At 32.7% G+C, this 18,041-nt stretch overlaps 1 pseudogene; it reads right to left on the bottom strand.

The window, feature by feature from the left end:
• LOC120129403 overlaps positions 1-18,041 on the bottom strand; it is a 38,320-nt pseudogene that overhangs the window by 385 nt on the left and 19,894 nt on the right.

Below are 18,041 nucleotides of genomic sequence, written 5' to 3'. Positions count from 1 at the left end.
GATTTTGGTTATGGAGAGGAAACTATTCCCACAAGTTTATTTGGCAGGTTGAAACCAAATGGAAATTTTGTTCTGGTTCTAAAACAGCAGATTATGAGGAAGGGACCGAAAAAGATGTACCTTGAATGATATACTTAAGTTTCTAAGGGGTGTGCCAGCATTTTCTTCGTACTCAGCAGCGTCGAGTTCTCGAAGATATTCATGTGAGAAAAACTTTGGAAGGATTTGCTGTCTGATGCTGATGAGGAGGAAGAGCGGCAGTGGAAACAGTATTCCGGCTATAGGTATCCCTGTCACACCAAAACATACCAGAAAATATACCAATTGGAAGTGTAAACATCAAAATGAGCTTGAAAGGTACAGACTCCACGAATGACGAGTGAACACCTTGGAGGACTCTGTTCGAAGATATAAGGTGCAGAATCACATCAACCATCAAATTCAGTTTCTTATCAGAGTTATTGTACTGCTTCTATACGATATATCTTTGTATAAATCATCAACCATCTTCATAAAATGCTTGTTTTGTATTTTAAGTTTACTTTTAGGTATGTCAACTTACTTGTAACGTCTTCTGGGGGTGATGAACTGTAACACCCGTAACCCGTATAATTATACTTATACAGATTACAGATGTTATCCGAATTCTCGAAAACCATTACCTTTTCAAAATCGATTTAAAATTTATTTTTAAAGATAGTAAATGATATTATAAAAGACCATATCATAAAAATTATGTTTCGTTATAACCAATTTAATTCAAAAGATTTTTTTTATGAATAGTCAATAGTACCCGTGAACAGTGAACAGTGGGGGAATCGATTCCCTGTAGTGAAAATATACTGATATTGAAATATACCTCTCGATGCTTGATGTCGTTCTGAACTCTTTATCTTATACTTTGCTTTTTACCTACGCGTGAAAATCATAACACACTAAGTATAAACTTAGTGAGGCAATTAAAACAATATATAGTGCAATACAATTCATGCATGAATTTAGATTTCAAATCCAATGCCATAAAACCATGCTAATAGCATCTTCAATATTTTACCATGATTAAAATAATATAAATTTCTTACCTTTTATCCCATAAGCTCATAAGCTTATTTTTACCAAAATACTTACCATTTAAATTCCATAAGCTCGTAAGCTTATTTTTTTTTCAATATACTTGCCATTATTCCGTAAGCTCATAAGCTTATTTTTACCAAAATACTTACCATTTAAATTCCATAAGCTCGTAAGCTTATTTTTCCAATACACTTGCCATTATTCTGTAAGCTCATAAGCTTATTTGCATGGTTACCATTTATTAACCAATAAAACATAATCCATAGCCAATAGCCCAATATTAAACCTTGAGGACCCTAGGTATACAGCAAAATACATGCACCGTAGTGCTAAACCTGCACTAAGCTTACGCCATAGTGCTAATCCGGACAATACACATAAGGTCGTGCCCACCACCTACACTAACCTTACACTATAGTGCTAATCCGGACATAAACTTGCACTTAGTGTCCTTACACACTATAGTGCTAATATAAACCTGCAGTTGTTATACTCTATGGCATGCCAACTATACCCTGTCCATCAATGACTTACTTTGGGCATATAGTCTATTTTATTCGATCCATCCATGGCAAAGTATATCATCAATATTTAACATTGGGCAGTTCATACCCGAAAACATTCATGGTAAAATATCACATTTTTCATGATCAATGCATTTTAGTTTCATACTCTGACATATATCAATGTCAATTTATAAAAATGATATAAAATCATGTTGATATAAACAAGGTCGACTTATCGCAAGTCTTTTTTTTTATAAGAAAGAAGATTTATCAATCAAGAGTCGACGTACACTTATGTGCATCATTAAAAACCTCCCTAAACTAGATGGAGGAAAAGAGCACAACATGAGAGAACACAACACACAAAAAGACTAGAAACGAAAGCCAGACAAACAAAGATCACCATCACCTAAATAAAGGTAGTTCAAGAGAAACTAGCACTACCGACCAAAAGGAGCAAGAAACAACAGCCATGTAAACGTACAAAAACTAGAAAACAACAAAACAGATCCAACCGAACAGGCTTCCTCGACAATGTCTAAGCAAACAGAATCACCAAAAGCGAACAGAGGCATCCCAAGATTTCCAAAAATCCCGAGCGGACAACCAAAGAGAAAACTTGATGAAGGAACCGCTACCGAACTAGAACAACGATGCAACCCGCAATCCAACACTAAGCTCTATTGTATAAAACATCCATGTATAATTTCATGCATGTATTGCACTCATCTTGACACTTTATGTCTTTCAAAATATATAAGCCTCACTATTGTCCACCATAAGCCCTTTTATATATGATTTGCTTCGATTACAAATCAATCACAATCTGTATAAATCATCAATTCATAATAATCCATATGTTAGTATTTTACTAACATAAATACATTCCACCATATCTCCATACTATATTTGAAATTCATCATCTATCAAAATATTTAAATCTTAATAATTCCTTATAATATTGGAACCAACTTTTCCCATTTACTCAAAATAGTCTTCTCCATTTTACCAATTAAATTCTTAATACCAATAATTCCAACATTGAAATTATTTCCATTCAAATGCTTTTACAAAAGCATAAATACATTTACGTATCCCAACTATGCAATTGTTGTACGTAAATCACCAATCATTTCAATCTTCCCAAAATAATCAATTTCACATTTAACACTCATTTCAATTCTCAACAACAATTCCCAGCATAGTACATCAATTATACAACTCTTACACAACAACCCATAAATCTCCAGAATTCAGACAACTCGCACTACCCTTAAAGAATCATTATTCTGTATTGATATAGACACTGGAATTCAATTCCGTTTCTTCTGTTAAGAACTAGACTCGAATAAGAATCTATCCATATAAAGAACTCCTTCTAATTCATTCTGTACAATTTATGGTAAATTTTCAAAGTTCACCAACAGAATCTGTTTTGTACAGAATTCTGCTGTCCGACTTTTCTGACCTTTCCTCAGTTAAAATTTCATATATATTTGTATACAACTTGAAATTGATCTCTGTTTGGTTTAAACAAAACTAGATCCATATATGAACACAATATATAAAAATAATCTCCAAATTATTTTTATATAATTTATGGTGAATTTTCGAACCTACTGCCAAATCCAGAATCTAATTGTTTGTTTTAACTTCATCCCTAGGTTCTTCATCAATTTTCCAAAATTTACGAATTTATCCCAAACTTTTCAAAACTTACGAAATGATCCCCAATTTTTCAGAGGCTTGTAGAATACTTCCATCATCATTTTCAACCCATATATAATTTTTCTCACTCAAACCATTCATGGCCGAAATTTAAAGAACAAGTTCTAGAAAGATTAAACATGTTCTAATCATCTTTCATGCTAGAATATGAATCAACTACCTCACAAACATCAAAATCCATCATTAATTTCATGATCTCTTATATGAACACAAACCCTTAGATTTGGGATCTTTGAACACCAACAAGATTATCATACAATATTGGTATCAAAAGATAGCGTTTTTCACATATAACAATTTTGTTTTTACAACTTACTCAAAATCCTAAGTAAATTGCTTGAAAAATTTAGTTCAAATTTCTCTTACCTTAAGAGAAACCCACGGCTTGGAGAAGAAGATGAGCTGAAAAATGCTTCCCCATCATAAAACTCTAATATTAAATAAGTCTAGCACATGTCTTATAATAGAATTATTTTATTCAATTCAATAGGAAATTCCATTTTTGGCCATTAATGAATCTCCATAATTACCATAAAACCAAGTCATCTGATTATTATCATATTACAAAGTCAAACATAAATTATTTTGACTTTGACTTCCAAAATTCACCTTGAATTTTCAAATCTTGCGTTTTAGTCACTAAATTCCACTATTTCAGTTAAATCTGAAAATTTGCACATTTCCAGACCAAATTTCTCTGATCCAAAATATTAAAATAATTTTTCCAACCATTTTATAACATCCTTCAAATTTTTGTAAAATTCCAATTCGATCTTAAATACCGATTTCCTTACCGGCTTTAATCCTTTCTAGTTTTTCTTTACTAAAATTTCAATTACAAAAATATGATTTCTATAAAACTCCACTCTCAAGAGTAAACCATCTTTTTATGGAATAAAATTCTTTTTAGAAAATTTCTCACTTAATTCCCTAAACTTTTTATCAATTTTCTAGTTTGACCATCAAACTTTCAAAATTTACATTTTGGTCATTATCTAAATTTTTGGGGTATTATATGAACAGCAGCAACACCCTTTCCCAGAACTGGTTCCCTGAGAGACTGTCAATGGCCATGTAGGCAAAGTACCCCGATATAGTACCGAGGTAGTTATCATTTTTACTACAGGCAGAGCACATAACGAAAGTCCAACGAGGAATGACTGCAACAAGTTGCTCATTATTTGTTCATTGACTCTAACCGGCAAATAAGCATCAACATGCTTCTCAGGATCAAAATTTTCTTTTGCAGTCTCCCTATCGTAACGTTTCATGACAGCCTCTTTCAATTTCTTCAACTCTTTATCTACTGAAGTAGGCTGCGATCCAAATTATTCTATAGTAAGTCTTGCAGCCAATCAAATATGCTTGCGAGCATGTGTACGTATACAAGCCTACAATACTTACAGAAGAAGATGCATCCATTTCTATGAACACAGCTTGCATCCTTCCATAGATTACCGAGTTGCTCGCTAGTTGCGATATGCCCTCCTTGGCACTTTTTACCATTTTTTTTAATCAGCTGCAATCGATGAATTGCATAGTTTAAGAAGGTAGATTGATGGAGAACATAAAAGAATTATTGGAATAGGTTCTAATTGTACGGCGTCTAACCTGTCTTTTGAGAACTGCAAGGCTCTTGGTGTGCATGGGAGATTGTGGAAGGACCCCATTTGAAGGAGTCCCAGTAATCCACAAATCAAAGTCTGAAACCAAAATTGACACGAAGAATTTAGGCTTGGTATTTGTATGATATATATAACTTGTGAAAAACAGGGGTAATGACTACGGTGGAAGAATTAAGTACCATAACTCCTAACAAAAAGATATCATAATGGTAAGCAGAGGGATTCTTAAGGTTAAAATCCTTTTGTTGTGCCAACTGTGAAGCAACACTGTGATCGAAGAAGTATAGACCTGCTATCATTACTGCTGGTATAAAGGCAGCAAAGATGTACATTATTGGTTCCTTTCCCATATCCTGTAACAGGAGACAGTTCAGTTATACGATATCGACGACATAAGACCTGCGGAAATGGAACAGACAAAGTAATTGAATCATAACTTGCATTTATTACTGTCCAATGATGTAATGATTCAGGTTCCCAAAGAAGTGGACAGAACAGCCTCCTGGGAACTCCGGAATTAACTTGTTGAGGTATCGTATAAGACAATGCTGTCCAACACAAGATCATAAGGGGTACCCCATAATCTGCAAGAAAACCTCGAAGCCAACCTGAAAGTAGAGCCATTAAGAACATGATTTAAAGAAGAAAAAAGTTCCAAAAATCATATCCATCTAAACCGACAAATCGGCAAATCCCGGTTAGTGAGCCGGTGTACCTGTTCCGTAATGCCACAATCTTGCCTTACGTGTCTTTAAGGACGTGAATAAAACCCCAAATGAGAAAATGACTGCAAGCAAACCATTTGTATATAGCCAGGGGAACTGATATTTCTCCAACTAAGGATTTTCACCTTTGGGAACATTGAACTCACCGATCACTCCCTATTATCCAAACATTTATAACTATCAAGGTTAAACCATATGATTCTGTCATCATAAACATTGCAAATTTTTTGTTGCGTAAGTCATTTTGTTTTTTTTTTTGGATAAGAAAATAGCCTCGTTAAAAAACCTCTTCATAACCGTCGATAGGGCCGACCCTGGGCCAGGGCAGGAGGGGCACCCGCCCACGGCCCACAAAATATTTTTTTTCAGTATAATATTTTTTATTTTTTATGATAATAAATTAAATTATTGTTAAACAAAATAGAGTAATCTATGCATTTAGTACCTATACTATAAGTTTTGATCCGTTTTAGTACTTAAATTTTTAATTGTTTTTTCAAAATCATATCTAACCTTTAGTTTTCATTTCATTTTAGTATCCGTCGTTAAAAACTTAACGCGTTTAGTACATAACTATCATTTTTGGTTTGTTTTAGTACCTAAAATTTCAAAAAAAAAAAATTAAAACTTAATGTTAAATTTTGAATGGATACTAAAATGAAATAAAAAAAACTAAAGTTTTTAACGGCGGATACTAAAATGAAACAAAAATTAAACTTTACGTATGATTTTGAAAAAAATTAAAAGTTTAGGTACTAAAACATATCAAAACTGATAATTTAGGTACTAAATACATAATTTACTCAATACAATAATGGGGCCCATTAATTTATTAAGGTGTCAATTATTTTTATTGAATTTTATATTAACGTTAATACACTATTCTTCCATAAAATTATAATTTAATATTTCTTTCTCAAAATTAAAAAAAAAATCAATTGAACTCTTTAATTTTGGTCTTTCCAAATTCCCAATATCAATTCACCAAATTTCTTTCCCAATTTTTCATATCAATGAAAAAATTATTAATATTATTTTTTTCAAAACTTAATAAGAGGAAAAAATTTAAGTATAATTAGTATGTTTTTTTTCACTTTCATGTTTCACGATTCATCTGAAAATTATTATTCTCATTTTTTAATTTATCATATTTGTATTTCACGTAAAGTCACAATTGTTTGTTATCAATTATGGTGCTTGAATAATTTTGAAGATTGTTCTTAAAATTCTAGTTAGATCATATTTTCAAATTCTTTCTTTTAATTTTATATATTTTCAAATTCTAGAAAAGATCGTGTTGAGTTAATCGATTGACGAATAAGGCCAAGAGGGGGGTGAATTGGCAATTAAAAAAATTGGTGGAAGCTTTTGCAGAAAATTGAAAGAAATTGCACAACGATTTAGAGTGGTTCGACTTTATCAACCAAAGCTACGTCCACTACCTTAGACACTAAGGATTTTCCAACAAATTCACTATTCTTTCTTTTGAGGCCAAAGAGATAACCTTACAACTCCCTCAAGAATATACCCCAATTCTTGAAAACACTCTTTTCTCAGGAGAAAATACACAAACTTACAAGAAAAACCTCATAGGCAAATATGTTTGCACAATCTAGAACAAATAAAAAACACTCAAGAATAAATACAATTGAGCACAATAAGTGTTCTTGAAAGCAAAATGAATATTGAATGAAAAATAGGCTTGAAATGCTCAAACTTGAGGTTTGATGCTTTCTCTTTGATTCTCTCTTGATTCTAATTGCTTGATGTTTCTTGTTATTGATCAATGGCTTCTAAGCTTGCTTAAATACACCTTGAATCACTTCTGAACGTTGGGGATAATTAGAGAAATAATATAGCCTTTTAGTGTGAAAACAATTAATAAATAGTTTGGAGGTGGGGGAATCGTACCCCTATGGGGACGCGGTTCCCTAAGTGTAAAATTCAAATATTTCGACCATTATACAAGGGGGAATCGGTACCCCCTGGGGGGGGGAATCGGTTCCCTCCGAGCATACTGGAATTCTCCTCCCCCTTACTTTAACACTTCTCCCATTTATCATTTAAAAACACCTTTAACATTTCTCCCCCTTTTTGTTAAATCAAAAAGACATTTTAAAGAATTTAAACAAGGTTTTGAAATCATTTAGCCTATTGATTATATATAATATAAGCTGCTAAGATCACAAGCAAGAGAAACGTTAGCCATTAGTTTCATAATCAATATTCATAATTAATGTGAAATGGCAAAATCTGTCATATATCTAATCATGAAGTAAATGATGCAATAATGAATAAATTTAATCACACCAAATAGATAATTTCTAACCATTCATGAATCCAAACAAATTCAAACATTCCAAAATATTCAAAATGTTAAAACAACAAGTTTGGAGTTCAAAGCAAAACATTGAATCACATATCCGGATTAGGAGAAGGAAAACGAGCTCGCATAGCGGCCATTTTGTTAGTGAGGTCATTAATACGTGCGTTGGTTGCTTCATTATTTGCACGCATTTCCTGAAGAATTTCTAATTATTGAGCTCCCATTGTGGATAAATGGGACTCTATAGAAGTAAAGCGCGAATCCATAGTAGCGTATCGAAAATCGAATGTCTCCATAAAGGATTGGAAATATGGAGGCATTGGATGCGTTTGTTGTGCTTGCTCTTCGGGCTGCTCCTCGGGCTGCTCAGGTTCATCTTCGACTTCATCGATGTCTCGCATTAATTGCTCAAGCTCGAGATCTTCGTCAGCTTCGGGTGGAGCTTATGAAGAACTAGCTCCCGGAGTATTTGCAAAAGATGGAACCCATTCACCGGTTCCTTATCCTTAATCCATCCCTCTCGTTAAGGAAAGAAGGTTAATTGTTTCTTAGAGGAAAACGGCATCTAGACCGACTCTAAGCCCAGCTTTGGAAAATAGATTACTCAAATACAACCGTAAACAAGAGATGAACAGAGTTTTTTGTTAGGAACAAGATTTACGGTTTCAACAATTTCAGCAAAAATAATCTGAGGTAGGTTGATTTTAATATTGTTTTTCGAAACAATGTAACCACCAAAGATCTAAGGCTCTAAGAGAATAACGACCTCCGGATGGTCGAAACCACCAAGAAATCAATAGATGAAGAAAACGTTCATGAAGGTCTAGGACACTTGCATTATCCCTTCTTTTATAACGAGATCCTAAAACCTGTTTTTCATTTGAAATTCCATCATTATCTAATCCGAATGTATTGGCTATGTAAGCCGAGTCAATATATAAGAATTGTCCTAGAAGGTAGGAACGAATTCCTATGGTTTCGGTTTCAGTTTGGTTTTTAACACAACGGCATTAAATAGAAAATACGAACAAGTTGATGGTAAACGATGGGTTCAAGGTCAAAGAGTTTATCAAATTTCCACTCTTGTAAAAGAAGAAGATATTTAAAATGATAGCTAACATAGCTTGACGAGAATTTCGTTCGTCTCGGATTTTGTAAGAGTCGAAATATTGATAATACCAAAAACGATGATTTCTAGGACCAGGATGATTGAAACACGAATTTTGGATAGTCAAATTAGGATCAATAGGATTAGGATTAGAAATTGGAATAGGTGGAGGATTTGGAGGTGGATTTGGTTGACGGTGTGAACGACTAGATGAAGACCTAGCACGTTTAGGATTTGACATGGTTTAGGAAATCGGAATAGAATTGATAACCTGCAATTTAGAAAACACATGTATGCAACTCAATCAATCCCAAAACTCAATTGAGTTCTCAATATTTCAAGGTTCTCTAAATCAATCCTAATGGGCAAAGTTTTTGAAAAACTTTTGAAAAACTTTTGAAAAATATGGTTTTAAGAAACAATATATGTATAGTTTTCATAACAACAACATAATTTAATCAAAACACAATAATTTGAAAATTAACATATTTTTTTAATTTCGAAAATTTAAAAAAAAAATTGGAAAATTCTTGTGTTTTTGATGAAATTGGTTGTAATATCTAGTTTCTAATCACTAAACAATCAATGCCTGATCTAAAGTTCATCCTAGAACTAATTAAAACAAGTCCTATGTTCAAAATCAATAAAATAGGGAGTTTAGAAAATTTTACCTTGAAGGATGAGATTGAGTGGATTTTGATGTTGTTTGGATTCATGAATGGTTAGAAATTATCTATTTGGTGTGATTAAATTTATTCATTATTGCATCATTTACTTCATGATTAGATATATGACCAATTTTGCCATTTCACATTAATTATGAATATTGATTATGAAACTAATGGCTAACGTTTCTCTTGCTTGTGATCTTACCAGCTTATATTATATATAATCAATTGGCTAAATGATTTCAAAACCTTGTTTAAATTCTTTAAAATGTCTTTTTGATTTAACAAAAAGGGGGAGAAGTGTTAAAGGTGTTTTTAAATGATAAATGAGAGAAGTGTTAAAGTAAGGGGGAGTAAATTTCAAAACTTGATTGATTTCAAAATCTTAAAATTACTAAAATGTTTTGTTATATCAAAAAGGGGGAGATTGTTGAAAACATTTGATATTTCGATATAACAATTAAGTTAAATGAATTTTAAGATTTTCCAAATGATTTCTAAGTATATTCGAAAGAATTATTCGAATATCAAAACATTACTCCAAATCTTTCAAAGATCATTTTTAATCCTTACTCAAAGTGTAAATTAAGTTTTAAACTTAAACAATTTCAAAAAATTTTACAAAGTATTCGAACCATTTCAAAGCCAAAAATTCCAGATTGCTCAGAGGGAACCGATTCCCCCTGAATGGTTTGGCTCCGAGAATTCCAGTATGCTCGGAGGGAACCGATTCCCCCCCAGGGGGTACCGATTCCCCCTTGTGTAACGGTTGAAATATTTGAATTTTACACTTAGGAACCGATTCCCCATAGGGGGTATCGATTCCCCCCACGCTCCAAACTGTTTTATTAATTGTTTTCACACTAAAACGGCTATATTATTTTATCTAATTATCCCCAACGTTCAGAAGTGATTCAAGGTGTATTTAAGCAATCTTAGAAGCCATTGATCAATAACAAGAAACATCAAGCAATTAGAATCAAGAGAGAATCAAAGAGAAAGCATCAAACCTCAAGTTTGAGCATTTTAAGCCTATTTTTCATTCAATATTCATTTTGCTTTCAAGAACACTTATTGTGCTCAATTGTATTTATTCTTGAGTGTTCTTTCTTTGTTCTAGAATTATGCAAACATATTTGCCTTGTGAGGTTTTTCTTGTAAGTTTGCAAATTTGTATTTCTCTTTGAGAAAAGAGTGTTCTCAAAAATTGAGGTATATTCTTGAGGGAGTTGTAAGGTTATCTCTTTGGCCTCAAAAGAAAGAACAAATTAGTGAATTTGTTGGAAAATCCTTAGTGTGGATAGCTAAGGTAGTGGACGTAGACTTTGGTTGATAAAGTCAAACCACTCTAAATCGCTGTGCAATTTCTTTCAATTTTCTGCAAAAGCTTCCACCAAATTTTTTAATTTCCAATTCACCCCCTCTTGGCCATATTTGTCAATCGATTAACTCAAAAGATCGTTCTTTCATTTTCAAAATTTATGTTATGTATTGAGAAAAATATGTTGGAAAGCATTAATGTTGACACTATCATCGATGGTTTTGCATTAAAATATTCGAATGTAATATTTTTTATAAGTATTTGTATTCTTAAATGTATTTTTTGACATCTTTTATATTGTAATGAATTACTATTTTTTTAGTTTTAAAAAATCTAATAAAATATTTATATTATATATTTCATAAATTTTTTTTATATTAGGGGCCTATTTTTTTAATTTTCACCTCGAGCCTAAAAATAGTCAGGACCGACCCTGATCGTCGAGCTATAAGAGTAACCTAATGGATGTTGAAAGGAGGAAAATAGTGCCCATAATTTTATTGCTAAGACACAAAGTACACCAAGGCTACAACCAAGCAATTACAAGCCAGATCCCAAAGGTCTAAAGCTCCCTCACCCGAGACACACAATATATAACATCAAGGAAAAAACAACTACCATGCTAACTTTACCTAGGCTATCCGCCTCCCAATTAAAGCATCTCTTAACATGCGAAACAATCACACTACACTACCTTAACACAACTAGCAATGTCCTTAATTAGAAAAGAAACAAAAGCCGGACAACCGCCTAGATCCTTAATCTAATCCACCGCATTAGTATAATCACTTTCCAAGATTAATCGACCCTTATCGCCCCATTCCTAATCCAAAAACAAAGATAATCCAACTTGAATAGCTTTTAGCTCCGCTAATAATGGAGGGCCAAGTCCGGATGAAAGCAAGAAAGAACCCAACAACTTGCCATCAGCATCCCTAAGAAGGCCTCCAATGCCACTACTCTTTCAGTCCCTGCTAACAGCCCCGTCAACATTTACTTTAAAGAAATCAGTAGGCGGAGGCCTCCAATATGAGGAGGATGACTTATTTTTCCTTGAAGAAATGCAATGATCAGCTAAAGAAAGGAAAAAATAAAAGAGTCTGATCCAAGCTTCCCTTCTCAAAAACCAAATGATTCCGACATTTCCATAACGACCACAGAACAGCCCCTGGGATATAATTCCATATTATAGACTTCAGACATAAAAGCGCCCAAAAGAACAGAAAATACTTTGGGTTATTAGGCAAAACAACAACCAAATTTCATAAATTCAAAAAGTGAACCCATAAACCCCACGCTATACTGCAAGTAAAAAAGATATGCGAAATAGTTTCATCCTCAAGAACACACAAAGGACATAGATTATCCTCAATCCCATTAACACCACATCTAATAAGCTCGATTTTAACGGCCAATATATGATGGAGAACTTGTCAAAGAAATGCCTCCACTTTAGGAGGGACTAACCAGATCCAAACCAAATCCAACCACATCAGATCATAATCGGACAGACGAGTTTCTAATTTAATACAATAACTTACCAAGAAAGAACCATCCCCACTTCAACGCCATAAGCAACAATTAACCCTATCCGAGCCAATGTTGACATTTACCAACAATGGAAATAACTCAATCCATTAATCAACTTCCCAATCCAACAGTTTCCTCCTCAAAGGAATATCCCCTAGCACCATCCCTCTGAGCTGGGAAAACCATACTCCGAAATAACTCTATCCTTCTTAACGGAGAGTGCGAAAAGCCTAGGGAATCTTACCTTCAGAAGAACACTGCTTAGCCAACACTCATGCCAAAAAAGAATGGAATCTCCCTTCCCCACTGGAATTTGGAGGTGATTACGAAAACATGACCCAAAGGCATCATTCGACCAAAAGTTTTTTAGCCCACCCTTCCAAAGTCAAGATGAGTTAGAATGCACAATTTTATTCAGAGAGATAAACCTATTATCAAATTATTGTCGACACCGTTTTTCACCGGGGCAGCGAAAATCTTAGTATGACTTGGGGGTTTTCTTTGAAAAGGTTTTGAAATGTGAGGAGTCGCCATCGACCATTTGGGTTAGGTAGGTCAAATACCCATAAATCGCCTTTCAAAAGAGCTTTAAAGAAAGCACCATTTTAAAAGATGCATCTCTCTACGTATAACCAAAAATTCGTTATTTTTTTATAAATAATAAAAAAGGGGTTTGGGGGTTGATTATGCGTGGGGGAAGAATGAGCACCCCACAACGCCCAAAATTGGTACCTCGTTGATTATAAATTGTCTCTAATAGTGTAAATCTAAGAATTCGAATATAAATTTAAGTTATGGTCCTATTATTCCAAATTCAACCATGCAATTTTTATTTAACGTGAAATTCTAAGGAGAAATAGAAAATATTCTAATATTTCCAATCGAAGAGAAAACAATCCCTAAAATACTTTACGAAATATATTTCTCTTTCCAACTGAAATAAAAAGAATATAATATTTTCTCCCAAGAATTAAAGATTAAAATAATTTGATTTGACCAAATAAAAATTAAGGCAATTACACAAAATTATATTAATCATGCTAGATGATGAAAGTTTAAACTAGAATGGGAAAAATATAAACACAATAAAAGCAAAGACCCAAAAATAAGTATCACACAAATATAAGTGCTTAAATAAAATAAAATCATAAATAACATAAGGATCACAATGCAAGATAGCAAAATAAGTTTAATATAAAAACATGGAACATACATATATTATAATATATATATATATATTATATATATTATATATATATATATATAATAAATACTTAAATAATATAATATATGGTAATGCAAGTGAATGTACGCAATACTTTTTTAACTAGGTTATTAATGCAAATATGACAAGGTACCCAAAATCAAAACCTAAATAACATAAAAGTAGGTTTTGAAATCACAAAAAACATATGGGACCAAAATAAAAATTATTAAGCCAAATGTGTAAACATCACAAAATATTAGCAAACAATAAATAAATACTAAAAATGAAATATTACAAAAGTTAAAGTGCTAAATAATAAAGAGACGGAAGTAAATTACAATAAATAAAAGGTACTCAAATGTAAATAAAGGTAACTAAAGTGCTCAAATTAAAAAATGGAAGAAAATAAAAGTCATCAATTAATTTAAAATAAAGAAAAAAACATATATCAATGACCGAATTAAAATAAATTGCAATAGGATGTTAAAATCGAAATAAATAAACAAAATATGCACTTAATGACTAATATATAAAAACGAGGAAAAGTTCTTAGGACCTATGGGTGATTAACCCACGAAATAATGACCTAAATGTAAAAACAAGCTAAAGGTCCAGGGTCCTAGCATGATTTACCCCTAAGAATGGTGACCAAAACATAAATATGCTCATAAAGTATCAGGACCTAAGCCTAATTAACCCTTAACTTTGGGGAAAGAATCATGAATTTACCCAAAAGTTTAAAAACAAAACCCCCTCCTTTTATTCCTTCATGGAGCAAGTGAAAATCTAAAAAAAAACTTTCCCTTTTCTTTTTTTTTTCTAGAACCAACTCCCCCAAGCCACTAAACTCTCCTCTCCTCCCATCTTCCTTTCCTCTCTCAACCGACAGCTCAAAGCCCCCTCCCATGTCCATAAATCGTTGCCTTTCTCTCCTACAAAGTAGAACCAACCCCGGTGATAGAAGAAAGCTCTGACAAGGAGCTCGAAAACCCAAGGTAGCCGACCCACTCATTTCTTTTCTACTTAGTTTTATTTTAAAAATGGCAAGAAGTTACTGTAAAAAAATGAAGAAAGAAACATTTAGTATTTTTGTATTCGAATATGAAACAAATTATTACAATGCTCTCATTTTTCTAAGAGGAATCAGCCAGAGAGAAGGGGAATCTTTCTTTTTGTTTTTTTTTGGAATTTGGAGTGCCCCCTTCACATCCCTCATTTTTTTGGGTTTTATAATCTGATTTACAATAATAATAAAAACAAACCAAACCCTTGACAATGCTAATTTTTCTTCTTTGTGCAGCAGGGTATGGTGGTGTTGTAGTTGGAGCTGTAACCGGGCATGGGTTACTGATGATGCTGGGATTTGGTGATAATGAGGTATGGCTCATTGAATTTGTCATTTTAAATTAATTTTTTGGGATAAAATTGGTGACTACAGCTGCCCCTCTTTGCTTATTACTGTGAAACAGGATAGGGCAAAGATAAAAAACACCAATTTTATCCAGCTTGGTCATCTGATATCTCTGAGCTCCAAGTTCTTCTCATTATGAACACTTAGGGGTGTTCATTTGGTTAATATGATGGCCGACCAAACAGAAATACCCTTATCTAATTAACCGAATTTTTTTTCTTTAACCGTTAATTGAGCCAAACTTTTTTTTGAAAGTATTAACCGAACCGAATAAATTTTGGTTAATTCGGTTAATTTTTGAATTAACCGAAATTTTTTAGAATTTTATATTTTTTAATTAAATAATTTACAATTAATTTAAATAATATCTAATTGTAAATAATATCTAATTAATTTGATTCAAACATTTTGCATTTAGTTTTGAGATTATTTTAGTTAATTAATATTGATTTGGGTTTTAAATGGATTGGGTCAGTTAAGTCTCTTAATATAATTATATTTAAAGGTTAATTTGGTTAATTAATCGATTTTGAACCGAATTGTAAAAAAATCCTTAACTGTTCCCCGACCGAACTAATTTGGTGGCCGACCGAATTAACCGAACTAATTCGGTTCGATTGGTTAATTCAGTTAAAACCGAATTTTGAACACCCCTACGAACTCTTCACTCCTTTTGTTCGGACGAGTTCTTATCATTATGAGCCCTTCAATTGAAATGTTGATCCACCCCATTCTGTGATGGAATCGAGCAAAATGTTGATGTTGATCTATCTCCTTCTGTGATAGAATCGCGCAATAGGTCGAAACAAGTTCTTCTCATTTTGAACTTCTTCTCTCTCTCTTCAGTCGAGTTCTTCTCATTATGAACCCTTTCATTGACATATTGATCCACCTCCTTCTACAATGGTTGACCCAAGGTGATGTTGATCCAACTCCTTATTTGATGAACGAGCAAAAGTCGATGATGTTCCAACTCCTTAAGTGATGGAAACAAGCTAAGGTTGAACAAGTTCTTCTCATTATGAACTTTTTCTCCCTTATCGGATGAGTTCTTCTCATTATGAACTCTCCCATTGAAAATGTTGATCCCTCGAGTGAGGTGTTGCTGATTCAACTCCATATGCGATGAATCGAGCTAAGGTTTAACAAGTTATTCTCATTATGAACCCTCCAATGAAAATATTGATCCCTCGAGTGAGGTGTTATTGATTCAACTCTATATGCGATGAATCGAGCTAAGGTTGAACAAGTTCTTCTCATTATGAACTTATTCTCCCTCATCGGATGAGTTCTTCTCATTATGAACTCTCCACTGGAAATGTTGACTGATTTATAATTTCTTTGAAGAGTTTTAAACTTGCAAAAGATTATCATATATCAGTAATAATTGTGTTTGAACTATCCAAAGGTATTGACCCAAAGGTCATCGAATTTTCCTGAGATCCATTTCTTTCAATGGTGAAAAATATGGATTGATTCTTTGTTGAAGTCATGAAATAACATCTTTGTTATGTATTTGAATTCCTATCAGATATTTAAAATTTTATAGGAAGAAAGTGTGTGCTCATATTCTGCAAATTCCTGAATATGATGGCATTTTAGTGTTGCAAATTCTATTATCCTTTTAAATACATCATGCTTGAAAGTCTTATGGACGGCCCGAAGGACTTATCATCTTACTAGAAAGACTTATAGATGACCCGAAGAATTTAAGCATCATGCTTGAAAGACTTACTGATGGCCCGAAGGACTTACTGTTAGAGTATGCCCAAAGACCAATCATATGATGATTGTAATAATACTTTTATTTACCGATTTTATTGAATAAAGGCATTGCCGCTATTATTTTCAGTTATATACATGCGTTTAACATAAACTGGAAGATAATAAAGTCCATATAATGATATAATTGTTATTATTAAAAAGATCCCTAGTCAAGTATTATTATGGGCATGGAAGACTAACATGTTATTGATTGATGACAATGTGTTGTCATTGACATAGAGATGTCAAAATTGATACATGATTATATTGTTAGAGAACAATGTATTGGATTGACCCACCATGAGCATATGTCTTGGATTATTATGTGACAGTCAGAACATTGCTTATGGTGATGACTATATGTATGATCCTCAGACTTGAGATCAATACTATCCCAACATATATTGTTGTATGTTTTGATGCAGCTAAACAAGCTTCATAACTGGTTTCTCTATAAAGACTGTTATTGAATATATCTTAATATATGTAGTGGGTGTGTATGATTAAGATAGGATTTGTCATTCCTCTATAATAGGAAATATATCATAGCCCAATTGATTGAGTAAGACTAGAAATGCATGGCCATGCTCGAATAAGTTGATATGAGATATCAGAAACTATTCGTTAATTAAAGTCTACTCTAGATATCAAGAAATAATAGACGGGCTATACAAGTGTGACTATTCCAAGACTTGTGCCTATTCTAGATATAAAGGACATAAGGATGTAATACATTAAAGAGTTAATCACCAAGATGATATGTTGAATCATATTTTCTTGTAACTTAGGTGACAATGATATATTGCTAGATGTCACTCATTGTATGTAATATTAAAATTATTTTAATAATTACTGCTAACGTTACAAGAACCTACAGGGTCACACCCTAGGATTGAAACGAGCAAAAATGTACAATTTTTTGTACGTTACTAAAATATATCTAGATTTAATTAAGTATATGTTTTAATAATCCTGAATATTTAATTTCAATTAATTAAATATATATTTAATTAATTTTAAATAATAAAATTCCTAATATGATTAGGGT

This window comes from Hibiscus syriacus, unplaced genomic scaffold (assembly GCF_006381635.1).
Source record: "Hibiscus syriacus cultivar Baekdansim isolate YM2019G1 unplaced genomic scaffold, ASM638163v2 tig00110499_pilon, whole genome shotgun sequence".
Taxonomy (NCBI): Eukaryota; Viridiplantae; Streptophyta; class Magnoliopsida; order Malvales; family Malvaceae; genus Hibiscus; species Hibiscus syriacus.
This window is presented reverse-complemented; position numbering and strand designations above follow the sequence as displayed.